Source organism: Crocuta crocuta, unplaced genomic scaffold (assembly GCF_008692635.1).
Source record: "Crocuta crocuta isolate KB4526 unplaced genomic scaffold, BGI_CrCroc_1.0 scaffold80, whole genome shotgun sequence".
Classification (NCBI taxonomy): domain Eukaryota; kingdom Metazoa; phylum Chordata; class Mammalia; order Carnivora; family Hyaenidae; genus Crocuta; species Crocuta crocuta.
This window is the reverse complement of record NW_027527559.1, coordinates 3,740,271-3,767,573: the sequence shown is the minus strand read 5'-3', so window position 1 is coordinate 3,767,573 and position 27,303 is coordinate 3,740,271. Positions and strand designations below refer to the sequence as shown.

The window sequence follows — 27,303 nt, the reverse complement described above, 5'->3', positions numbered from 1 at the left end:
GCAGCACGGTGGGATCTCAAACTCTAGGCTCGTGGACCTGCCCCCAGAGGCCACAAAGGGCTCCCCAGATAGGAAGCTGATACTAGCTCTGGGGACACTACCTCACCTCCATGAATGATCTCACCTGTTTGAGGCCCCCAATCTCTGTTCACTGCTGCTGCTTTCCCTGATCCCCATTCCAGTCCAGTTAAAACTGGGGTGACCCTGGCCACCTGCTAGGCCCTCTCTGCCCTGCACACCTGGTGCTGCCAACAATCTGGGTGTTGTCCCAGGGCCCCCAGGAGAGAAGGTGATGAACTATTCTCTTAAAATGCTTTCATTCCTGCAGTTCCCAGGAGATTCCATGAGAGTCATCTTGGATTATTCCCCCTGTGGGGTTCACAATGTAAAGTCCGACCTAATGGATAGGAGGGTCACATAGACAAGTGACAGATCAACCACTATTGGAGGTATTTAAATGTCTAGGTCAATTAGAGATGATTTGGGGACAAAACAATCTTCTTAGACCAATATTTCAAGATATTCCAGGTCTAACATAATTGATTATAATTTTATCATGCTCATATCATTCAGTCAAACATAGCTTTTTCTTTTGGATTTCTTTATTCCTATTCATAGAGGTGCTTCTCAGTTACTAAACATATGAGAATTCCTAGTTAGCTTTTTGGCAGTGATTTCTAGCACATTATATTACCAAAAGAGGTGCTCTATTTATTTCATTCCTCTGGAATGTATTGAAATTTCACTTATGGCCAAAATGAGGAGTGTATATTTTTGTATCTGCATCCTATGTGCCTAAAGTTAATGTGTCCTCCACAGTGTTATATGTAGATGTGGACACATACGGATATAGCTGTGGGATTCAGATGCTTGCTATCAAGATCGTATCTTATGGATGTTCTGTCTTCTTTGAGATATTTGGAGAGGGTTGAAAACTCTCATTCTGCTTAGGTATTTCACTGGAGTTCTGAAAGGAAGGAGAGAGCTCTGAGAAGAGGGGAAAGGGAGCTGGGTTGGGAGGGACCAGAAACCAGAAGTTCCGCCAGTGTTCCAGAGAGCAACTGTCATTGGGATGGCACCTGGTGGGGCACCTGGTGAGAAGTGGATTTTTAAAAAATGAAGTCATGCTGGGATGTCTGTTTTGATCTCCCAGGGGTGAAGGCAGCTGATTCGTGAAAGAGAATATAAAGGTTCCAGGCTGCTAAGATAATGCTCAGACAGATGGATCCTCTGCTCCAGCTGCTACTTGTGTCCTGCTCACCTAGCAATTTAATGACTTGCTGACTAACCTGTCTGAACCCCCCCATTCCAGTACTTGATATGATCCCAGTACTGTCCCTGACTCCCTTCTCCTGACACACCCCTCCCCAATCCCACCCTTAAATGAAACTCCATCCCCAACCCCAATTACCACCCCACCCCATTCCCACCCCCCATCTCCTCCTTGTTGCCTCGGCGGCCCCAGAAATGTCCAGGACATGAAGGTGCAGACTGTTTTTCTGTCTACTCATGCTCTGGTGACACAGTTACTCAAACACGAATGTGAGTAAATGTGGGACCTTGGTGGATTCTTCCTTCCTATAGGGTTCTTTCACACTGTGAAATGGCTTTTTCATGGGATTCTTGATGGGAACTTCAGAAGAACTTCAGTTCTTCCTAAAAACTGAGGACCACAGGGCATGTTTCTCCACCAGCCTGAAGTAGTTGTGGCCACAGCTGTCCACATCAAGTTCTGGGTCCTTTCTGTCCTGCTTGGTCCAAGATGATCAGCATTGACAGGATGGAAACCAGAGAACAGTATGTTTATAGTGTCAAGAAGGAAGGATTTATGAAGATACTAAAAGCCACTGAGATCTTGGTCTTAAATAGGGGCTTATATGATATGTGAATTATATCTCCTAAAAACTGTTTTCAAAAATATCAGAAACTCTTATTTAATAGCATCTATAGATATTAGACTGACTCCTGGAAGCCCTGTCAAGATCCTCATTCAAGCCTGGTAAGTGTAGGGCCCTTCTGAGAATGTGGTTTGTTTTCCTATCAGCACAGTGTTCATATTTGTGAAGTTTGGTAGCCCTAGGAACAGTGGTATGTGAAACATTGGCGTTCATAATAGAGAGTTACAAAGTGAAATGTCCTTTGTGCTCTGTGCTTCCTGGCTTGTTGACTTTTAAGAACTTCTGATCATCCCATTCTTTGTGTTTGTGGAGGCTGCCCCCCACCCCCAACGACTCTGTCCCCCCACATTGATGGGAGCCCTGAGAGGCCCAGCAGAAACTAACTAGCTGCATCCTGATGGGACATGTACAATAGGAAAATCCCTAGGAGCACCATGATCAGGAAGTGAAGGAGTTGTCCTTTCTTTAGCCAAGTACATGCAGAGTGTTGATTTACCCAAAGTAAAAAGTTTCCAAATGTGCTTAGGATTGTTCAAATATAAAGATATAACTGGATCCCAGTGTGAATGTTTCAGTTACTCATGAAAAAGCAAGCCTGTAGGGCACCTGGGTGGCTTTAGTCAGTTAAGTGTGTGACTCTTGATTTTGCCTCAGGTCATGATCTCATGGTTTGTGAGACTGAGCCCCATGTTGGGGCTCAGAGACAAATTGGGACTCTCTTTCTGCTCCTCCCCAACCTGCACGGTCTTTCTTTCTCTCAAAATACATCAACATTTTTAAAACATTAAAATCTGTACCCCCTGGGGGAAAGAGACAGGGAACACCCATAGAAATAAGTAGACTTCTGTCGATTTGCGGACACCAGATTTGTAGAGCTGGATCTGGAAGGCCCCAGTATTGAACAACCCTTGTATTGAGGCAGAATCATCCCCCATGAATAACTCTAGTCAAAACAGAATCTATTCTGTTTCTTTTGAGACGACAAAGGAAGAAAATCTTGGTAGTCTTTATGAGAATTTTCCTCCTCAGCCTGGGCTGCATCTCCTAGATCAGTTCAGCTCTCTCTCCCTACCTCATCTCTGAGTTTTGCATAAACTAACTTGTCTTGCATGTCCCACCTGCACCTGTCATGGCCATTGTCTGTGAGAACCTAGTGAAAAGACTGGACAGCAACATGCAGAAGAATGAAACTGCTGGACCACTTTCTTACACCATACATGAAAAGAAACTCAAAATGAGTGAAATCCCTAAATGTGAGACAGGAAACCATCAAAACCATAGAGGAGAAAACAGGCAACAACCTCTTTGATCAGCTGCAAGAATTTCTTGCTCAACATGTCTCTGAAGGCAAAGGAAATAAGAGCAAAATGAACTACTGGGTCCTCGTCAAGATAAAAAGTTTCTGCCCTGCAAAGGAAACAGTCAACAAAACTAAAAGGCAACCAATGGAATGGGAGTAGATATTTGCAAATGACATCTCAAATAAAGGGTTAGTATCCCAAAGCTATAAAGAACGTACCAAACTCAACACCCAAAAAGAAATAATCCAGTGAAGAAATGGGCAGAAGACATGAATAAACACTTTTCCAAAGAAGACATCCAGATGGCCAACTGACACATGAAAAGATGCTTAACATGACTTATGAGAGAAATACAAATCAAAACCACACTGAGATACCACACACTGGTCAGAGTGGCTAAAATTAACAACTCAGGAAACAAAATGTTGGCGAGGATGTGGAGAAATGGGAACCCTCTTGCATTATCAGTGGGAATGCAAATTGGTACAGCTTATCTGGAAGACAGTGTGGAGGTTCCTTAAAAAAATTAAAAATAGAAATACCCTATGACCCAGCAACAACGCTACTAAGAATTTATCCAAAGGATGCAGGAGTGCTGATTCATAGGGGCACACGTACCCCAATGTTTATAGCAGTGAAATTATGGAAAGAGCTTAAATGTCCATCAACTGATGAATGGATCAAGAAGATGTGGGTTATATATACAGTGGAATACTACTTGGCAATGAGAAAGAATGAAATCCTGCCATTTGCAACAACATGGATGGAGGGTATAGTCAGAGAAATACAGATGTCATATATTTTCACTCATATGTGGAACTGGAGAAACTTCACAGAGGACCATGGGGGAAGGGAAAGGGAAAAATAGTTTCAAGCAGAGAGGGAGGCAGACCATAAAAGAGACTGTTGATTGCAGAGAACAAACTGAGGGTTGGTGGTGGTGACAGGAGGTGGGGGAGGGGCAATGGGTGGGCATTGAGGAGGGCACTTGTTGGAATGAGCACTGGGTGTTGTATATAAGCGACAAATCACGGAATCTAGCCCCAAAACCTAGAACATAGTGTATACACTATATGTTCGCTAACTTGACAATAAATTTTTTAAAAAGGAGTCAATTACTAATATTAGCAGCTAGACAGCTGCCAGATGTTTCAAGTGTACCCAAGACTGAGGATGGTTTACATTCGTTTCAGTATGGCCCGTCTTTGGTGCATTTGATCTCCATGATCATTGTGCTGACAGACCTCTCTTTCACACAGTGGCCACTCAAAGGTGTGTATTTCCCACCAACACACATTTTAGTGACCTCAGTTCTGAGCGCTGAAGAGACAAATGGTACACATTTTGGAGGCTACTTTCTAGAGAGGTTCATTTGCACAAAATTAAAGCTTCGTGTGTGAATTCCTGTGAAGTGCATTGTGAGTGTATTTGCTCCTAAAGTACTGGTAAGTCTACTTTTTGTAAAATGATATGTGTTCTTTTGGTTTGATGACCATACCCAAGACTTTTGTATTCTTTTAGAAATTAATTTTCATAGTTAATACTGTGAAATAGGAATGTGAATTCCTTTCATTGGCTATTTGACGGGTGTATTCAAGGAACTTAAAATCTCATAGATCTCATCAGATTATACAAGAACACCTGATTATTGCAAATCTTTATTGACCTCAGAAATCTGACATTTTGGGCTGTGATTCAGTATCAGAGTAAATATTGAAAGAAAACCTCAGTGTGTTTAGAAAGCAAAAAATAAGTATAATTTTTTTTTTGAATAATCCCGTATTTATAATAACAACAACCCAACTCTCTCAGTTATGTCCCTATCTGTAAACATCTACCTAGATAACATTCTCAGTTGTATCTCTGGTATATTTTTTTATTGTTACTTTCTCCTGTTCTTCCATAAATTTTGGGAGTCTTTTAGGAGATATTTCAAAGGAGTTTTTCTAGGTACTTTATGAATGTACAATAGAAGTCATTGACTTCTTATCTACTCTATGTTTAATATTATGTATTTTTCTATTTTAAGTTGGCTTATAAATTCTTAAGTATTTAAAAAAATATTTGGAATGCGTCTGTCAGCAAAATAAAATCTCTAAGTATTGCCTATATTTTTCCTATAGCTTCAATGTGTTGTAATTTCTGTATAATAACATCTTTTTAAAGGATCTGATTTTTTGATATTTGCCATATGTAAGAAGTAATGAAGCTATCACCACAGCAAAAGAGGCAACACACTGCATCACTCCCATAAGTTTTCCCCTGCTTCTTTCTAAGCCTTCTGTCCTCCTCCTTTGAGGAAGCATTTGCGAGTCTCCTGGAGCCTCACAGAGGGTTTGTAAAGATGATTCTTTATGACAGATATATTGTAAATGTCTTTGATGGATTCCTCATTCTCTCCACTATTATTTCAGCTTTTCCGTATTTTAGCCTACTATTTCTCTCTTGGCTCTGATGTGTGGAATTTGGAATTCCCCCCTGGGAATTTGTGCATTTCTAATTTACCTCTGGAGAACTGTCCTTGCCCTGAGTACACTAAATGACTTTACATTTTTTAAATCATAAATAAGCAGAAAATTTTATACTCACTGTGCCTTTATATGCACTCCATATTACAAATTTTCCTCTAATCTGCTCAATGTTCACTATCATTTAGATTGAATTATTTAAAAATTTCTGTAGAAATCTCTTCTTCAACCCATATATTTTTAAAGATGAAGTATAATAAACATACAATGTAATATTAGATTCAGGTATACATTATGATTCTGCAATTCTTTACATTTCTCAGTGTTCATCACCATAAGTGTACTCTTTATCCCCTTCATTTCTTTCGCCCATGCCCCCCCCCACCAACCTCCCCTCTAACCCATGTGTTCTTTAGAAGTTTATTCAATCTACATTGTTTTTGTCATTTTCCAGCTATCTTTCTGTTCTTGAGGTCTAATTTGACTCATTTGTAGTCTGAGAACATACTTCCTATGATTTCTGTTATTGTGGTTGTTCAGATGTATCTTATGGCTGCAAATATGGCCTATCTCAGAGAACGTTCTATGTGAGACGAATGTATACTCTTCTTTTGGAGGACGCATTCTACAGATGGTAATGGATCCAGTTGACTGATGATGCCGTTCGGTTCATCTGTGATCTCTCCGAATGCATGTATGCTGGATCTGTCAGTGATTGATAGAGGGTTTGCATTCTCCAGCCATAGTAACGGATTCAGCTCTTTCTACCAGAAGTTCTGTCCATGTTGGCCTCCTATATTTTGACATGTCTGCTATTAATGCATGCACATTAGAAATTGCTTCATCTTTTTGGAGAATTGACTTTTTTTTTTTTTTATCATTGAAGTAATGCCAGTCATTATCCCTGACAATTTTCCTTACTCTGTAGTGTGTTTGAAGGCTAATTACACTGGCTACAGAGAGTTTGAGGTTTCTTTTAATTCTTTAAATATTCCATTCTTCTTCAATGCATGGTTTATGAAAAAAAGACTCATGTATTTCTTATCCTGGTTCCTCTTGGGTAAGATGTTATTGCTCCCCACTCTCCTTACACCCCAACCCCTGCTTTAATTATCTATAGTTGAATATTATATATTAAACGTGGTTGGTGGGTTGTTGTTAGCTGTTTGTATGTTTGTTTTGGGTATTGATCTTGCTTGTGATTTTCAGAGCATCATGGATCTGTGATTTGGTGACTTCTATTCATTTTGGAAAATCCTCAGTCATTATTGCTTCAATTATCTGTTTTCTCCGTTGTCCTGGTAGCCCTAACATGTGTGTGTCACACATTTCGCAATTGTCCCACTGGTCTTGGATTTTCTGTGCTGTATTTTTCATTTTTTTCTTTGTGTTTCCTTTTCGGAAGGTGCTACTGGCATTTGCTTAGGCTCAATGATTCTTTCCTCAGCTATGATGACTCTGGTAATGAACCCATCACAGGCATTTTCAAAGCTCCTGTTTGTTGTTCTTAGTTTCTCAAATCACTTTAAAATCTTAGAATTTCATCTGTCTGCTTACATTCACCATCTCTTTTTGCATGTTGTCCACTTTTTTCATTCTCTGCATTATCCTAGCTATGGAAATGTTAAGTTCCCAGACTGGTAATTCCTACATCTCTGCCATAGGAAGTATGATTCTAATGCTTGCTGCCTGTGTTCAAACTGTGGTTTTTACTTTTTCTGACTGGTAAGTTGTGTTGAAGGGTAAATGTTATATGCTGGTAAAGAAACAGAGGTAAATAGGACATGAGTGTGAAGTTTTTATATTGAACTGGCTAGGGATTAGGCTGAATTTACTCCGAGGTGAGACAGGAAGGAGAGAGCCCTGGAGTTGAATATTTCCCTTCACCTATATTGCTTAGTCTTTGGGAAATCCCCAGTTAGGCTCTTAGTTTCTCTTGAGGGAAGATGTTTTCTGGAAGAACAGAGTACTTTGGAGTTTTTATCTAAATGAGTCTTTTCCCCCCCTCTCCCTGCCACTGTAGAAAACTTGCCTTCACAAAGAAACATAAATATTAAGTACTTGGTGTGTGCATATTCTTTTTCACTTCCCCTGCCCATGGGGCTGGGTGACAAGGGACAGGGAAGCTCAGAGGTTCCTAAGTGCCTTTTTGATAGCATGATGATATTCCAATATCCTGGCAAGAGTTTAGGGCTGGCCTCAGTCTCTCATCATCCTTTAAAACTTTAGAAGGGGGAAATATGTTAATGGTGTCAAAAGTGGGTCATGCCTAGATTTGACTCAGGTAGAATTTATCAGGGGTGACTGAGATCTGCAGAGCACTTTTTGCTCTTTTTTGAAACATTAGCTGTCATTTTTGTTGTTGCTTGTGCTTTAGCTCTAGCCATGTTTTATTCTTTTTCTCAATTTGGTGGCTTTTATTTCATTTGTAGCAGTCTGTAAAAAATCATGGCACCTGATATGCTCTGTGTATAAATTCAGCAAACAGCCAATTCCATGTAAGATTTCAGAAGAGCTTTCTAGAAAATGAAAGAGGCATATATATTTTTTTAAAATATTTTTATTTATTTCTAGGAGAGAGACAGCGTGAGCAGGGGAGGGTCAGAGAGAGAGGGAATCACAGACTCTGAAATAGGCTTCAGGCTCTGAGCTGGCAGTCAGCACAGAGCCCGAAGTGGGGCTCGAACCCACGAACCGCGAGATCATGACCTAAGCGAAAGTCGGACCCTTAACCGACTAAGCCACCCAGGCGCCCCGAAAGAGGCATATCTTAAAACACAAAGGTTTTGCTCTTCCTTCCTACTTCCCTCCTTCACCCCCCCCCATTGCTTCCCTTCTTCCCTCCTCCCTCCCTCCATTCCTTCCTGTTTCTTTATTTCAGGATTTAAAAATAATCCTAGTTCTAAACTTCATTGTGGATACTGGGTTTTAAAAAAAAGTGAGGAAAATGATGATTTAGTGCATTTTAAAATGTCTGTATTATCAACGGTAAAAATTGAATAGGTCGAATGTTCATTAAGTGTAAACAGATTTTTGGCTTTAAAGAAAAGCTATTTACATTGTGCTCTTTAACAGAAATTGTGAACTACCATGACTTAAAAAGAAAATTCTAATTTTTTATTTTTTAATCCTGTGAATTATGCAAAACAAAATTATTGTAATTTCATTGGATTATTTTGGTATTTACCAAGAACTATAGGTTTTTACTAATAATATGTTTTGACAGCAAACTTAATTTTGTTTTTTCCCCTCTTAGATAGAGCCTCGAGAATATCAAGGTAAGAATTTAAGCTTTAGTTTTCTTGGCAATATTTTCCCAGTACTGATGTTTGATGTGGATTTTTTTTAAATGTTTATTTTGAGGGAGAGAGACAGAGTACGAGTGGGGGAGGGACAGAGAGAGAGGGAGACACAGAGTCCAAAGTGCGCTACAGGCTTCCAGCTATCACAACCGAGCCCAATGGGAGAGTAGAACCCACAAACTGTGAGATCATGACCTGAGCCAAAATCAGACACTCAAGCAATGGAGCCACCAAGGCGCCCCTTGATGTGTGTTTTAATTCAACTAAGGATAAATGTGGTGACTTCTGATATCTAATTGACTGGTTAACTCTTCAAAATCTTACTCTTCCCTGTTTAGAGCCTACGTGAGAATATGGAGGGAGTTGCATCTCTGCAGACAAGAGATGAGGAGGAGGACCACATCAGAGTAGAGGGAATGAAAGGAGTGTAATTTTACATAGAAATGGTTAGGAAAGAAGTGATGATATGAGCCCGAGGTTTGGAGTGAGTACTCTGCCATGAGCTGGCTCTTGGTGAAATGTGAAGATGAGAAAACACTCTGAATCTATCAAGAAGCCTAAGCTTAGAGAAGAAGCCAGCTCTTGCCAGGCAGGGTATCACAAGAAAAGGTTGAAACCATGGTTTTGAGTCTTAAGTGGAGGGAGCCGTTCATGCCAGAGGAGAATGAGTGGAAACAAATTTATTGCAAATGAGGGTAATGTATTCTGCACGGACCCCATAGACTGTGGTGATTCTGTGATGCTGTCTGCTGAGAGCCAGGTGGCTGCCTGACACGTAGGAAACCCTCAAAGCTGGTGTTCATCACTCTGAGTGCAGCAGTGGTGGCGGTGAAAAGAGTGAACTCAGGGCATGAGAGCTCTCAGACTGGGCCAACATAAGATAAGTTTGCACTTTGTGGTCAGATGAGAGAATGAATGACTTCTAGAGGAATCTGTTCTAGAGCTTCCATGTGTTATCCACCTGTAATTGGGTGCTTCGTGTGTGTTGAATAATATTCTTGTAAGGTTGGAGGGTAACATTCTCATGTTGGGATGAAAAGAAGTTTGTCTTCTAGGGCTCGTCATTAATCCAGAGCCTCCAGCAACTACGTGTAAAGCTGAGATTGTAACCAAGTGTGTTTGAGTCCAAAGACCTTGTCTTCCAGGGCCCCCAAGCTAGGGTTCATAAAAGGCAATCTCTGAGCGGCAGGAAGTCATCCAGAACCTTTGGATAGTCAGTCAGTCAGCAGTTTGGGCTTTCCTTATGTGGAATTCCAAATAGCACCTGGGGGTGTAAGTGGCTCAAACCAAGACTAAAGGATGGCTTTGTTTGCTTTTGTTCATTCATTTATTTGCAGAGATCTATGTAGGTACCTTAATAATTGGAGGAGAGAAATGTAAGTTGATAGAATTTGATTTTTCTGTTTCACCTCTGGTGCTGACATAAGTATTTGAAGTGATTGAATTTTCCAAGAAGGATGCTTCCAAATGAGAGAGAACTTAGAAGATATTTTATTGCACTTTTCCATTTTAGACAATATTTTAAATAGAAATCTCACTGAAATAAGGTTTTTTAAATCGTGCTAAAATTTGATTTCCTCAGGCACAATGGGAAAGCTAAAATGTTAGTTACACCCACCTGTCAGCTCATATGTCTGTGCTGCTAATACACTGGGATTATTCGATGTCACTGGTTTGGTAACAACCTTAGAAAATGTTTTATTTCCATTTAGTTAGTTTACAGCGAATAACTGAGATGATCAATACTTAAAAAAAATTTTTTTAATGTTAATTTATTTTTGAGAGAGAAAGAGCCAAAGGTTGTTGAACAGGGGAGGAGCAGAGAGAGAGAAGGAGACACAAAATCTGCATCAGGCTCTAGGGTCTGAGCTATCAGCACAGACCCCAATGCGGGGCTTGAACTCACAAACTGTGAGATCATGACCTGAGCTGAAGTCAGTTGCTTAACCGACTGAGCCACCCAGGCGCCCCTACACTTTTAAGAATGAAAAAAGAGAAATTTACTTGAAGAAATATCCATTTGGGAACAGAAGGTACCACCCTTTCAAATATTTTTTAAAATTTCATTTTGGTTATTTCCACTCTGGTAGATCATCCTACTGACCTATTTCATGTGTTGTATAAACAGTACCAATTCAAGACAGGCTTCACAAATGTAAAGAGCTACCTCTTTATTTTTGAAAGGAGTCACACATTAGAAGGCAGGTTTATCTAGCACTATGCTTTTTTTTTTTTTAATTCTGATCCTTTGATAGAATAATGAATTAAAGAAATGTCTTTAGGAAACTGAGAGAGAAAGTAAGTTTCTCTCTGATGAAGCTCTTAAATCGAAGGTAAGAATCCCTTCTTTGGATTGCGTTCTAAAGACACAGGTAAATGTAATGAATTATTATTCATTCAACATGTTTTGTTGAAGAACATCAAAATAGTTGGGCACTTTAATGAAATTAAAAAGTTTTTTATATTTATTGAGAGACAGAGCACAGGCAGGGGAGGGGGCAGAGAGAGAGGGAGACACAGAATCCAAAACAGGTGGTAGAGCATGACGCGAGGCTCAAACTCACCACGAGATGACGACCTGAGCTGAAATCAGACGTTTACCCGACTGAGGTACCCAGAAATTTTAAATGACACACTTCAAAGTGCACATGCTACCTTGCAATCTGTGAGAGGGAGAGAGGAATGTCAAGAATTAGGAAGTGGTAAGAGCTGGCCAAATTACAGTGAAACTCAGCAGCCAACTCTCTGTTTCCTGTCCCCTGATTTTTAAGTGTAACTCCTCTGGGTCTTGACCAAAGCCAGTAGCTTTGAACTAGGGCTCATCTTTGCTGGTCTCCCCTGAACTACATGTGTTTCCTTCTAAGTCTGTGCCCATAAAGTTGTTCAGCTCCTTTGCAGTTCCACTGTTTGGCCTCCCAAATCATTGATGAGTCCTAGGGAGATTGGGTCCAACTGCCAGGCTGGTTTTGTCCTGGGATTCCTTCTTCCTCATTTTGGTCTCATGTGTCTTCGTGGGGTCATTAGAAATTTGTGCATTCCCTCACACATTTCCTCCTTTGTGCAGTATTTCCTTTTGCTCGCAGGAGGAGGTCAGGGACATTAGAGTCCCTCATTCACGATGGGAAATAAACTCTTCCTTCTCTTGCCTGGAGACTCAGCTTTATGTGAGTCCTTCCCATACCTGGGGTTAGGGCCTGCTCTGTCTCACCGCCTTCTTGTTTTTGTTAAATTTGTAGGTCTTTCTGGGACTAGGTACAGCACCCTGACAACCTTTCTATCTTAAACCCCTTACAGCAGAGCCACTACATTACAAGCACTCCAGAAAGCATTTGCTGAAGGACTGCCTGAGAGGCCAGAAGGAAACGCATGTGCTTTTCTCTGTCGAGTGCTTTTGTCTCTGTTTCTAAGAGATTTTCAATTTTAAATGTGATTGTTGAGTACATCTAGTGTCAAGTTGAAACCCTTGAAATCGACACCACGAACAAAACAGTCTGACGGCAACACAGCAAACCAGCCTTTGTACACATTTCCCTTTGCTGCCTTCACTATTAATGAACTCAGTCTTGTTAAAATAGATTGGCTCCATGAAGTTGAGAATTTTCCATCTAAAATCTGTTTCCTGGAGATAAACCCAGACCGTGTGACAGTTTATATCAGATTATACTTCAGGAGATGTTGCTGCTCTAAGATTGGCCTTTTCCTCCACCAGCATATGTGAAGGTAGAGGCAGGGTTGCACTCCTGACCCCTAGTGATGTCTGAGCATGAGCTGCAATGTTGGTGAAGCCATATCCTGGAAGGTCACCTTTCAGGATGATTGTCTGTGTCAGGGTACCTTTTGTACTGAATATCAGGGCTCCCCATGGAGGTGTAAGACTAGAATAGGTGTAAGACTACCCTGCTTCATCCTGATGGGTACAGTTGGTCAGACATGGTTTGTCACATGGCTGAAATGAGCCTTCACCATTACAAACAAAAGACCAACTCTGGGAGCACAAACTGCAATGATATTTGATGACTTTATGATGGAGTAGAAGCAGATGACTAGAAAGATTGCCCCAAAAGCAGAGATGTGGCAGCAGATAGAGGTTGAATTTTCTTTTAACTTAAATGGGGTGTTTGCTTCATTTCTCTGATGGTGATGTCAGTTTGTGCATTTATGGGAGAGGTGGGGCAAGGCATATTTGCATTGGCCTTCAAGAGTGCTGGGATGTAAAAAGGCAGAATTTCTGAACCTTGACTGTTTATATGTCTTTCCCATCTTAGGAAGCTGAAAATGATACACTGTGAACTGGAGGCAAGGAAGAATCAGCTGGCAGCTGCAAGTAAAATTTGAACATAGCTAAGGAAGAAATAAACAAGTACAAGCAAGTTCAGCTACTAATTACCAGCAGCTCATGAAACCTCTGTTCATTTTTTGTTTTTAACCTTTTTACAATGTTTAGACTCAGCATAGGAATATAAACAAAAATTCAGAGGACATATGCCTAGAGTATTAACAGATCAAAAAGGTCAGGTGTGGAAAGAACAAAACAATTCAGCTTCTAAACATCTGTGGATCTCAAGCAATGGCCAGACTGTGTGGAAACTTCATCCATGCCAACGTTCCTGGGGGGTGGTGTCCACCATCATAATCTGTAGGAAAAGCAGTGTGTTGTAGGATGAATGATACTCATCCACATGATGGTGACATTTAATGGCCCTGGTCTTTGCAACCCTGGGAAACATGGTGAGGATATAGGTTAAAGGAGAATAGAAGTTTGTGATAAAGACACTTGTCACATGATGAATTAGGGGAAGATTGACAAGGGGGAGGAATTCTATGAACCCTACAGGCATGGAATAATGAGTATGTAGGAAAGGATGGAACAATAGCTTTGAGCCTACTGTACATTTGTAATCATGTGAAAAACGTTTCATGTGTAAGAGTAAATTATATCAGAGGACAGAAATGAGGTTGATGGGAACATGGGCAGATTATTTAAAATCATACCCAATATTGGGCCTTATTTGATGAGAGCGGTTGTAACTCACAGGCAACAAACTGAACAAGCACGAGAACAGCTGCAGCAGGAACAGCTCACCTTCGGACCCCAGGTAACCTGAGTTCTGCCTGACACAGTGAGCCCTTTGTACCTCATGCGGCTGAGTGTAGTCGCCCTCAGAATTCCTATACACGGGCTGTTCATTGTTGGCTTTTTCAGATCGCAGTTCGTGAGAAGAATGCTCAGGACAACTGGGGAAGGGTTTTCTTTTCCCTCCTCTTGTTTTGGCCCCCAGTCTGGCACGACTGAAGGCAGATGTGTTTCTCTCCCCCAGAACAAGACTCAGATCTGGGAGAGGGAGATGGTGGAGCAGAGCAGGGAGGTCTCCTACTTGAAACACAGGTGTGGTTGTTTGACTTGCCTCTTTATGGGTGTTTTGAGGGATGACGCCCACGCTGTTTGTTGTCTAGTAGAGTACGTGGTGTTGCAAAATTTATGGAAGTCCGTTCTTTTTCTGTATCCAGAACTAGATGGGATGAAAGGAAAGAGGCTTCCTGAGGGACGCACAAGGCAGAAACCAGTGCCTAGAAGGCCAGAGACGCAGGCCCCCCGAGGAGAGGCAAGGAGCACATGGTACGTGCAGCAGCCTGATTTCTGCTGCGCAGCCTGTTCCTGATCATCGTGTGGCCTGGAAAGAACCACAAGCACTAACAGCAGGTCGTCCGGAGGGGTGACAGGAGGGTGTTCTCCTCTGCTGCCCCGGGCAGCAGGGCACCTGTCCCTGTGGCTGGTGGAGCTCACACCCCTCCCCTGACTGCGGACCCTCCCAGCTCCTCCAGCCTCCCCCTACCTGAAGAGATGAGCCTGGAGGGGATGACAGGGCCTCATCCTCGTTCCCACCTTGACTCAATGTGGAGACTTTGTTAGTTTATTTGAGGAGAAGGTCATTTAGTTACTATTTTTAACATTCTTTTTGTTTTATTTTCTTGTGAGCCGTAGTCCTCCCTTCCTAAATTCAAGTTCCATATAGCTTAGTCCTCTGATGTTATCAGTGCAACTCTGCAGCTTCACTGCTAAATTCCCAGAGTTTTCCTTTTCTCATTGGTGTAGTATTGGTCTAAATACATTTCTATTTAGAAATACTTGTATAATAACTGTTCCCATGTGGAAGGCAGTGTATAGATAAGCAAAAAGATTGTACAACCCACCTGGAGCCTGAAGAAACATACCTGTCTTCAGGATTCATTGATGATATATGCCAAATCAGTATTCTCAGTTTTATTCTTTTTGAAGTTTATTTCTTTTTAGTGAGAGTGAGTATGTCTGGGAGGGATGGAGAAAGAGGCAGAGAGAGAATCCCAAGCAGGCTCCACACTGTCAGTGAGGAGCCCAATGGTGGGCTTGAACTCACAAGCTGTGAGATCATGATCATGATGAAATCAAGAGTTGGATGCTTAACTAACTGAGCCACACAGGTGTCCTCATATTTATTCTTAGTCTGTAATGAAATAGTGATTTCCCATGATGCACAGAGAGAGCTCTGTTTTACTGATGAATTCTAAATTGCTAGTTGATCCTGACATGTCTACACTTATTTGTTTCATTATGAAAAACATGAACCAGGGCACCATGGGGTCTGCATTACTGTGAGGGGATGGTTCTCCCCCTGACCAATGGGGGTCACCTGAGCCATGTGGGATTACCCGCTGCCTCTGGTCAGGGACCTGAGTGTAGAGAAAAGTTCAAGATATGTGAAGAATGAGATGAGGGCTTGTTTTTATTCCGCAGAGTCCACTAAAACCAGAAGAAAACTCTATCCCTTCCAGGGCCTTTAGCAGATCCAGAAACTGGTGTGACCTCTGTGAGTTACAGCAGCTCTGACTCTACCAAGAATGCAGACAAGGACAAGGTAAGTGCTGAGGCCATTCTCAGTGGTGACTCTTTTGGGAAACTCTCATCTTTCTGTACAGCATGCTCTCCTGGCCTTGTCTCCTGTTGTGTGTTGTGTGATATGTCTGCTTGTTATTTGTTTTCCAAGGGCACACTCTTATCCTGGGAGCCCACAGCCTTCGCTGTTTTCAGCCTGTCTTCTTTGTATGGTAAGTTTAGAAGACCAAAGTGCTTAGAGGCTGAGAACCTTAAGACTAGCCCTGTGTTCCTGGAAATAACGAGAGGAGGATGACCCCACACTCCAAATAGAAGTCTCCTGGCCTGGGTGACTTCTTCCAGACCTCACCTCTGTGGGAACAGTGTGGCTGCCATATCTTCCNCAGTTTACATTCCCACCAACAGTGTAAGAGGGTGCCCGTTTCTCCTTTCTTGATTCTGGCCAGGAGATTACCCTGTTAAAAGTCTGTGATATTAGTTGAAATTCCAAAGTGCAAAAAGACATCATGACTGCAACTTCATACTTTGTGCCCTGTGCAGTTGAGAGTGGTCCGACACAAAGTCAGTGTCATCACTCCTCACCTTCCCGTCTTTATTGGTAACTGAGTTGTCTGGAAACCTTCCAGCCATACCTTAGGTAAAAATCATTTGAACACTGTCTCCTTCAATGGTGTTTATAGGAGCTGTTTCTGGTTGTGTCCCCAGTCACTGCTAGAGCTGATACAGTCTCATGACACATCCCAGGAGTTTTATCCCAGAAAGCAAAACACATTTGCATTATGTGAATTTCTACCTCTTTCTTCTGTTGGGCATAATGACTCTGGGTCCTGTAGTCTGCTTAAAATCAGAATTCCCCATGAATTAAGATGAGCACACCTGAGCTTTGTAGACATTCACAAGTACCTTGTTCCTCACAGCTTTTCCCTGCAATACTCCAGGCATCCTCCACTCCCCAGAGGTCCTCGAGGCCGCTGACAGCACTTGAAGACCCCTTTCTCAGGCAGAGGAGCAGAGGGGTCACAGTGAGGGGCTGGCTGGAGAACTTTCCTCAGGAGTGGCTGTGATTCCAGGAGCAGAAGAGGAGCGGTTCGTTCACACTCATTTTTTCCTGTGTGTGTGTTCTTAATATACCAAACACAGCGCATCTGCAGGCGCCTCCGAGGAGGGATGCAGGGTGAACCTGGACATGGATGTCTGCCTGGAAGAATGCTACTTCATTAGTCTGTAATTACCTCTGTGAATCTTCTAGGATAGGACCCTTGCCATTTGACTTTTGCAAACATGGGCAATGATGTATGGTGACAGTAGTTTCACCTCTTGCATCTACTACCCCAAGCTGTAAGTGGTACCCAGTGGCAAGGACAGAGTTTTCAGATACTGATGCTACTCTCCTGGATCCTGGTGGCAGAGAAGGTGGCAGGTGCTGACACTTCTTCTCTGGGTTTCAGCTGCTTTTGGTGTTGTTCTCTTGTCTGGCAGATGCACATAGCTGTCACTTCTGTGCTGCAGGGCAGTGTGACTCTATGGGGACCTCCTCCATTAACTGGAACATTCTGCATGCCCTACCCTGGAGGCCTACTAATGGGCTTCTGGGCACATCCATCTCCTGAACCTTGGTGGCCCTGAAGACCACCCTGAGCCCCTTGATCTACAACACTTGGTAAGATGATCTGGGCAGTAGGAGTTGACTTGTAAAGCACCCTCTTATTTTTGTTGTTGTTGGGTCTTTGGCCAAAGTGCAGAGGTGGTACCACAGACCATTGCTCTGCAAGGGAAATGTGTCTGCCGCCATTACCACATTCCTCAGGTCTCTCATGATCGACAGATCATCTTTGTCATGGTTGGTACAGCTATCTCTTGTGGAGAAGGAATGGGGCTGTCTGCAGAGAAGCAGACATAGAGGTTCAGCAGAACTGCCCTGTCCCTCGTCCACGTGCTGAGCACTGTGAGGCATGACACACAGCCTAACGTCTATCCATCTACTCGCGCCCCCAGCCATCCATACTCATCCGATGAGTGATGTATTAATACATTGGAATCAGGGCTTTTAGGAGTCTTCATCAAGTGATAAGGGGTAGTTCTTCAAGTTCTTCCTGGGGATCACCTAAGGCACGTGGGATACCCTCTGCATGTGATTTGAGATCTGACTGGAGCCAAGATCTTCAGTTGTCTGAAGAATGAGGGCAGGGTTTTTTGCTTTTGAATCTCCAAACAGTCTACTCAAATCAGGATAAACCTCCATCCCTTCTAGGGCCTTTACCAGATCCAGAAGCAGGTGTCACTCCCGAGAGTGCCATGAATACTGACTGTCCCCAAACTGCCGAGAAGCACAAGGTAAATGCTGTGGCCATTTTCAGTTGTTTTTCTGGACACCCACATCTTTCTATACAGCATGCTCTCCTGCCATTGTCTCTGGTTTGTGTGTCATATGCTCTATCTGCTGGGTTTTTTCCCAAATGCACAACCTTTACCCCCGAGTCTACAGACATTCTTGTTTTCCACCTGGCATCTCTCTTTGGTAAGTTTAGAAGCTAACTGTGCGTAGGGGTGAGGAACATAGGATCTTCCCAGTGTGTTCCTGGAATAAATCAAGGAGGACGACACCACACTCTACTTGGAAGCCCCCCGGCTCACCTTATTCCTTCGGGGCCTCCTCAGTGTGGAATCATTGCTCTTGTTGTTTCTTCCTTTCCTGTTTCTGTCAAGGGTTTTAATGTGTTCAGGAAAATCTGTGGATCTCCTTAGAATCTCAAAATACAAACTGCTTTCACTACAACTTATGTGTCATTTAGAGTGTTCTTTGATGAAAGAAATTTCATACCCTTCAACATTCCATCTTTTTTTGGTAAACGTGCTGTCCAGAATCCCTTCGGGTGTGCTCTGGGTTTAAATACCCTGAACTCTAAGAGGTGACATATTTGTCGCAGAAAAAATGCACCGAAACTTAAGTTGTAAAGAGAAAAAAACCAAAATTACCTGCGTGGCCAGTCCCCACCGTGTCCTTCACTTGTGTTCACATGATCAGGTTCTGCTGTGCCCTTTGTCATGGGAACAGCTAAAACACAGAAAAAAAAAAAGTGCATTTGTGTTAATTTTGTTATTTACAATTTCAGCTCATTTTTCCAGAGGACACAATTACCCTGTAAAGCGTGCTGTGGTTTGGCTGAGAAGCACTCTGCATGAAAATGCATTAGCTGAGGGGCACCTGGGTGGCTTAGTCGGTTAAGCGTCCGACTTTCGCTTAGGTCATGATCTCGCAGTTCGTGGGTTTGAGCCCCGCGTCGGGCTCTGTGCTGACTGCCAGCTCAGAGCCTGGAGCCTATTTCAGTCTGTGACTCCCTCTCTCTCTGACCCTCCTCTGCTCACGCTGTCTCTCTCTCTCTCTCCTAGAAATTAAATAAATAAACATTAAAAAAAAAAACTTTAAAAAAAAAGAAAATGCATTAGCTGAATCCAACTAACAGGTATAGGTTACCTGCTTCTCTAAGAGCATGCTTTTCCAGGTCCTCTGCTGGACCTCAGGATCCCCATCGCCCCATGTGTCTCTGTGCCCACAGACAGCACTTCCAGAGAGGAGAAGACCCCACTGCTGGGAGAGAAGCACATTGGCAGAGGCAGAGCTTTGAGCCATGAGGGCTAGGGTTCCCTGTGTGGAGACTGGAATTTCCATTCTTTCTCATTCTGCAGTTCTTCATATACAAATACGCAGCCTCTGAATGGAGGGGAAAGGTGATCCTGGACTTAGGAAAGCATCTATCTGGAATATGCTAATTTGTTAATTTGGTATTAAGTCCCTAAATCTTCTAGGAAGAGACGGCTTGCTGTTCTACGTTTCCAGGCATGTGGGGACACTAGTTTATGCCAATAACATCCATTCACCACCCCAAAGCTGTAAGCGAAACCCAAAGTATGGGCGGAGATTTTGGCACTGATGCTACCCTCTTGGAACCTGGAGGTGGGGAAGCTGGCGGGAGATGAGCTCTGCTTCTTTGGGTTTCTGATCTTTGCCGGTGTCAGTGCCTGTTCTGTCCTATGACCACTGCGTACACTTCTGTTCCACAGGCCATTATGTATGCAAGAGGGCCTGGTCCCGTCCCTGGATCGCCTTGCAGACCCTACCCCATGGACCACTCTTCATCACCAATCATGGGCTATATGGGCCACCTCCCCCTCCTCCACCTACTGTATTTGTTAAGATGACCTGAAATGGGTGAGTGACTGGTAACACATATTCATCTTATTGGTGGGAATGATGTAGAGATGGTTGGGAGTCTTGGGATCTCAACTGCCAACCTGCCCGAGGACATTGAACATATCTCAAGTTTCCCAGGACATACATACAATGGGCGGTGTCACTTCCCTGTATGAAAGTGAGCTAGAGGTTTCTCTGGTCAAAAGGAAAGAGGATTTTTTACACAAAAGCAGACGTAGCAGCAGTACTGGTGGGTATTTTGGAGACACTGTGTCTTGAGTTCTGTACAGAATGAGGCGTACCCCTAACTTTACTGCTTCAGGGGTCCTGTGTGAAAGGGATACACGCATTAAGTGACTCAGATCTTGTGATCATCATAATCAAAGCACCAGTAAAGGAACTGGGGAAACTTGAATCACTCAGAAATAGAAGACAAGTTGTAGACAGTAAGCAGAGTTTGAGGAGGTGCAGAGGGGAGGAAGTTGGGGTCAGTGAGATCCAGTTGGAGGTCATTACTGGGCAACAACCTGAGCAGGGAGTGTGAGGTCCACACAGAGCTGCTATGTGGGGGTCACTCTCCATGCACAATGCAGGGTTCATCCCTGAAATGTCAGTGTTGCCAAAGTACACCTAGGTAATCATCTAAAAAGATGGTTGTGTCCCTGGGTTTTCTGAAGGTTCTAGATATTTGTAGGGGGAAAATGCCCTGGAGATATGGGAAATTTAACTTGGTCTTATGGAAATGCGTGTCTGCCCAAGTTCATATCCCTCAGTGAGATAGGATCAAGATCAGCTGAGTGCCTGCATTGGACTTCAGTCTGGGTTCAACCTACAATTCAGGGTTGGCCAGAAGCCACCCCTGCTGGACCCCTGTCATCACCCTGACTATAGCTTTCCATCTCCTCAAACTTCTCTCAAAATATCTCTAGTCTTTGCCCATGTTCCTGCTGTCTCAGCCGTCATACCAGTTCTCAGTGAGACCTACTCAGAGCCTCAGCTGTGAAATAGGGGTAATATTTGTGTCAAGAACATTATTAAAGAATACATTAAATACATAAAACACCTGCAAAATGTCTGGGAAGTATACACTCACCTTCTCACAGTTTCAATGAAGATATCTCCACACAATGATCATCAAAAAAAGACATTCGTGGAAATTCATTCAACGAAGACTGTTAACACCTCAGTCCAGGAATTGCTGTTTGAAACGATAAGACAGAGACCCTCATTTTTCTATTAAAATTCATGCCCTACCAGACAAAGAAAGAAAAGAAAATTATGAGAATGTGTATATTCAGAGATCTACATCTGAGAGCTAAACACAATAATTTTCCATTACATGCAGCCACACATGAAAGTGTTCACCTGAGGCCACAGATAAAGTACAGAAGACAGAATGCATGCAGGAAAACATAAGATCATAGGGAACTTAACCAAAATCTCTTAAATCTCATTGATTCTGAAATTTGAAGAGGACTGTGCAAAGTGACCGACTACAGTGATTATATAATTTTTAAAAGGTGTGTCAGCTCTGCCTGAATGCTTTCCCTACACACCCTGCCCCCTACACTTTGTCCTTTCTATGTCCCTTAATAACCCTCCACCGTTCTGTCTCTGTGTCAGCACCTGCTTCTAGGAGGACCTAGTCTCGTCACGCCCCATCACTGCAGACAGTGGGGTTTCTGTACACACAGGAAACAAACTGACAGAAATGGTGGTGGTGGAGGATAGTAGCGAGATCACCCTTTGTGCAGGGGAGCCCAAGGGAGTTTTATGGGGTGGCGGGAACTTCTTATATCTAGATTTCAGGGGTGTTTGTGCTCATTTATCAGAGAAATATTCACTGGCTCCCTGGTGCCTCAGGGTCAGACAGACAGGTGTCTGTCTCTAGGATATGGCTGACTTCTAATGGTGGGTAAGGAGGAGGGACCAGCAGTGACTGTGGGAGATGGCGTGTGTGAGGAGGCCACACGTGGAGTCAGACCCTGGCCCAGGAGGTCAGCCCTCCCCACACAGCACCATGTGCAGGAGGGCTCTAGGGACCAGAGATATCTTCACTGGTACCGTGAACTCCAGAATCCTCCTCCACTTTCCTCACTGAGGGATGGCCAGGGCACAGGCCAATAGCTGGAGGTCACCCTGACATTGGCTGGAGTGGATGAGTGGGCCTGGGGGACTGAGTCAGAGGGAGGGGCAGGCAGAAGGTAGCGGCCGGGAGTTCCAGAGAAGAAAGGAAGGGAAGGGAAGAAAGTGGACTTTTCTCTACTGGCTTCACCTTCGTAGCTGTGTGAACAAAAGGGGATTCTTGTCTCTGATGGTGGCAAAGAGGGCTGGCAAAAAGACGGAGTGACATTCTCAGCTCAAGTGCCGAGAGGATATCTAACTTGCTCCTGAATGCCTAACACAGGAAGCCCGTGCTTTGTGTCATAATTGGAACTGCAGCTAGTGCCATTTAGTGAAAATGCAATTATGAAGCCCTCATCCTTAAAGTAGCACAACAAAATTATATGAACAGAGTGATACAATAGAGGATAAAGTCGAACGGATGCAATACTCACAGGAATATAGACTATTGGAAACGGAGGTACCCCAATGGAGGCATTCAGACATCTGGACAACACCTGAAAACGTAAAAAAAAAAAATTGATTCCTTACCACAAGAGAAACATTAACATTAGGCACAAACAGATCATGATTTAAGGTTTAGAAATAAACTTTATAACTTCATGGGGTTATATCCATGAGATCAAGTGTCATCAAAGGATACCCTTTAAGGCTATTTATGTAAATTACACCTCATTAAAGATAGTTTCAAAACATGAAATACTAGAAGAAAATGTGGGAAGGTTCCTTTCTAATCCTAAAGTGCATGGATGATAGGAGTCTGTGTAACCACTTATTAAAAATCCAAAAAATTAAGACATTTTAAAAAATCTATAATAGCAGAGTAAGAGGACCCTGAGCTCACCCTGCCCCATGTTTTCAACTACATAACATTCACATCCAAGTCCATAAGCCAGAGAGAGATCCAAAGACTAGCAGAACAGACTCCACAACTCAATAGAGAGAAGCTGCACCTGAACGGTTAGGAAGGTCAGAAAGGAAGACAGCTGCCTGCAGAGAAGGCAGAGAAAATGAGCCCTGACCCCAGGGAGCTCAAACAGGGAAGACTAATCCCCGTAACATTTGGCTTTCAAAACCAGAAGGGCCGAATTCCTTGAGTTTGGATCCTGGAGCTTAGGAGGTCAGCTGACTCAGCACGGGGTGATCCAGGAGGGTGAGTGATAGCCAGGACCCTGCCTGTGTGGAGAGGCAATGTAAACATGGCAGTTTACACTATGCCAGAGGCCACAGGAGACAGATGTGTTCATGCTGATTTCTGAGTGATTGGGTGACTTCTCCAACGATGAGGGAGCTCACAGGCCCCACTTTTCTACCCCACTCCCCAGAATAAGCACAGAAGCACCTACCAGGGGGTTGGGCTGCACAGACCCTTGCTACCTAACCCGCTAGCAGTGTGGCTTTCCCAAGAGATCTCTGGGGGACTCACCCACTCGAAGCCTGCTGGCCTCAGCACTTGGGTCAGGGCAAACTCTCTTAAAGCCATATGGGCGCCTGTTCCAGTCTGCTGCGTGCAAAGCTGCCACGGCACGCTGTGCACATCTGCACCGCAGATACAGCTGTGTACACCCAGCCACCCTCCTATGTCTCCCCCAGCCACCGAGTCACTCTGCACAGCCTCGACTCCCCGGATGCCCTGCTGCAGAGCCGCCAGCCAACAAAGGACAGCTACAGACTCATCAGCAGAATCTTGGCAAGCCAGAAGCGAGTGACCTGACCTAGTCAAGGTAGAGAATGGAAAAATCAGCAGCCAAGAATACTCTATCCAGCAAGGCTATCATTCAGAATAAAAGGAGACAGATTTTCTCAAAAACTAAAGGAGTTTGTATCACTAAATAGGTACAGCAAGAAATATTAAGAGGGATTCTTTGGAAAGGAGACCAAAAGAGGCAAAAAGTAGAAAATACAAATCCAGTAAAAATGAGTATTTCTGTAAAAAAATCAGCCAAGGAACTCACAAAAATGGATATAAAATATAATAACATGTACCAAAACATATGGAGGAAAAAATAATGGGTTCAAAGTTAAATGACCATCAACTTAGTACAAACTTCTAAATGCAAAGAAATTATATAAAAACTTAATGGTGGCCATATATCAAATATCACTCATAAATATGCAAAGAATAAGGAAAAAGAGATCAAAACCTATCACTAAAGAAAACCAGAGTAGGCTGCGACTTGAACTGAAGCACCAAGCCTGACCGGCAACTACCCCTGCACCTTAAACTCAAACCTCCGGGGAGATCACTGCACTGCTGGCTGAAGAGATCCTGGGTCATCCTGGGATCCTACTCTAACCCTGGCCCCACCCCTACACCTGACTCGCACCCGCGCATGCGCCCTTACTTTAGACCTCCAGGGAGATCACGAGGCTGGTGTGACTTGTGCCCTGGCGACTCTCCTGGGAGGAACTCTATCTCTAGCCAAGGCTGTCTCCCATGGGAACCCAATTCCTAGGTCTCAGAAAACCAGGGACACGCGGCCCGGAGGCGGTGCTGGATTACTCGGCGTGGAACAAGGAACATCACCATGCCATTGCCAAGCCCCGATGGAGCTGCATGAGGGGTGTCCTGAGGCCCGTCTCTAACCTAGCCCAAAGCGAGGGCTGGCCTTGGAACCCCAAGCCTAAGCCTGACCGGCCCCTCCAATGCGCCCTCAACTCCGTCGTCTGGATAGAGCACTGCACTGCTGGGGGTTCAGTGCCTGGGGTCTCCTGGGATAGAACCCTAACCCTAAGACTAACCCTAAAGCTAACCCTCCCTCCATCTGTAAACCTACAGCTAACCCGCACCCACGCATGCACCCTCACTTCAGCCCTCCAGGGACATCATGGGACTGGTGGCACTTCTGCCCTGGCGACTCCACTGGACGGAACCCTGACCCTAGCGAAGGCTCTCCCCAGGCGGACCCAACTCCTAGGTCTGAGAAAACCAGGGACAGGGGCCGAGAGGAGGTACAGGCTTAATCAGCATGGAATGTGGAACATCACCGTGACATGAACAAAGCCCGGAATGAGCTGCACAAGGGGTATCCTGAGGCGTTACCATAGCTTGGCCCACAGAAGAGACTGACCCTTGAATCCAAACACTAAACCTGACCGACACCTTTCCCTGCATCCTCAAACTCAACCCTCCAGGGAGAGCACTGCACTGCTGAGTGATCAGTTCCTAGAGCATCCTGGGATCTTACTCTAACCCTAACCTAAATACTAACCCTAACGCTACCATTACCCCTAAGCCTCAGTCAGTCTGAAACCCTACACCTGACTCGCACCGCGCATGCGCCCTCACCTCCAGGGAGCTCACAGGGCTGGTGTCCCTTCTGCCCTGGCAACTCCCCTGGTTGGAACCCTCACCCTAGCCAAGGGGCTCTGCACATGGGGACCCAATTTCCGGGTCTCAGAAAACCAGGGACAGGGTGCCCAGAAGTGGTGGCGGCTTAATCAGTATGGAACATGGAACATCACCACGGCTTTAATAAAGCCATGATCGAGGTGCACAACGGGTGTCGGGAGGGACTTGAACACTAAGCCGGACCACCAACTTCCCCTACAGCCTCAACTCAGATCTCTGCACTGCTGGCTGATGAGATCCTGGATCGTCCTGGGATCTTCCTCTACCCCTATCCCTACCCTACCCCTACCCACATGCACACGCACAAGCATACACAGCAGCACGGTTCACAGTAGCCAACTGGTAGAAAAACTACGCAAATGCCCATCGGTGGGTGAATGGAGAAACACACTGGGCCTACCCATAAACAGCAACATTATTCTGCCATAGAGAGGAATAAGGAAAACGGCGCGGCTGTGGAGCACAGTGCGGGGTTCCTCAGAAAGTGCGCACAGAACTGCACCCCTGCACACACACACCCGGAAAGTGAAAGCAAAGCCTTGAGCGGATATTCACGTTCCCTAAGTCACAGCAGCTTCTTTACAACAGCCAAGAGATGGAAGCAACTCAAGTGACGGCTGACAGATGAATAAATGCACAAATTGTGGTCTACACACAACGGAATACAGCTCAGCCTTACAAAAGCGGAATTTCCGCTACAACACGGATTGACTCTCGCAGACATGCTGAGTGAAATACGCCAGGCACAGGAGGACAAATACTTTCCTTGTCCCAAGTGAACCCATTTTTCCTGGTAGAAGCTGGAGGTATTATATTGAAGGTAAACAGAATAAATGCGTACACTCGCAGGACACGACACGGACACAGAAACCCACGTGCATATCGACACACGCATGACGACCCATCGGAAAGAGACACGAAGAGACGGACCCGCTGACACCTGCGTCAGAAGGAACCACGTGCCCGGGAGGCACTCTGAGCGAGGAGGGGACAGGCCTGCTCTCTAGGACGACAGGACGCTGGGGACAGAAACGCAAGGAGGCGCGCGGGGACGGAACGCCACTCTGTGCTCCTGGACGCGGGGGAATCCGTCCTGTGACAACGTCCATCCTCCCCCTGGGCGATCGGCACATCCGGGGCCATCGGCACCGAACTCCTCACGACGCCTCATGACGCCGTGTCACACGCGGAACCGGCCCCCCTACCCGCGGGGCCACAGCGGCGGGAGCGCGAGCACCGNGCCCCTACCCCGCCAGGCCCCCTGAACACCGACGCCCTCAGCGGTGTCTGCTCCGGAAGCTCCCCCTCCTCCCCCCGCCTCGCTTTCTCCTCACCTGCTCCTCCCGCGCGGCTGCTGAGGAGGCCGGTTCGTGTCTCGGGCCACGTCCTCCGAAGACCCACGGCGGGATGTGGGGACGACGAGCTCCGTCACGCGGGAGGCGGGGCTGAGTGCGCGTGAGAGCGTCGGGGAGCGGGGCTCCGGCGCCCCCTGCAGGCAGTGAAGGTAGCGCAGGACACGCTGCGCACCGGGGCCGTGGACGCGGCGCCCCCTCCTGGCCACCTGCTGAATCCATTACATTTTGGAAATGGCGCCCTATCCCCCAACGTGGCCCCAAATAGGTAAGAAACAATTAATTGGAAACCATATGAAATGTACACATAAGCTTTACAACCTACCCCAAAATTCATTGGAAACTGTAGATAAATTTAAAATGGAAACACAAGGTGCAGCTCTTCCTGCCCATGGGTCCTGTCCCTGTACCTTAATAAAATCACCTTTTTGCACCAAAGATGT

At 44.6% G+C, this 27,303-nt stretch overlaps 3 long non-coding RNA genes across 4 annotated transcripts in view; 2 read left to right on the top strand and 1 right to left on the bottom strand.

The window, feature by feature from the left end:
• The window catches only part of LOC144236377 (uncharacterized), a 29,957-nt gene extending 16,644 nt beyond the window's left edge, over positions 1–13,313 (top strand). The window contains exons 3-4 of the long non-coding RNA XR_013336504.1: positions 8,924–8,945; positions 13,235–13,313. This is a non-coding gene — a long non-coding RNA (uncharacterized LOC144236377). The remainder of the gene's footprint in view (positions 1–8,923; positions 8,946–13,234) is intronic.
• Positions 13,314–13,373: 60 nt separating this feature from the next.
• Positions 13,374–26,923, bottom strand: LOC144236367 (uncharacterized). Its single transcript, XR_013336496.1, has 6 exons — positions 26,843–26,923; positions 22,591–22,653; positions 21,126–21,230; positions 18,817–18,895; positions 14,375–14,479; positions 13,374–13,603 (listed from the first exon to the last, which is right to left on the bottom strand). It is a non-coding gene; the product is annotated as an uncharacterized LOC144236367 (long non-coding RNA).
• Positions 14,001–20,044, top strand: LOC144236356 (uncharacterized). Of its 2 annotated transcripts, XR_013336489.1 has the most exons (8): positions 14,001–14,065; positions 14,288–14,355; positions 14,478–14,586; positions 15,742–15,862; positions 15,992–16,052; positions 17,320–17,500; positions 18,092–18,174; positions 19,903–20,044. It is a non-coding gene; the product is annotated as an uncharacterized LOC144236356 (long non-coding RNA). The 2 variants fall into 2 exon arrangements; XR_013336490.1 differs by lacking the exon at positions 15,992–16,052.
• Positions 26,924–27,303: the final 380 nt, after the last annotated feature.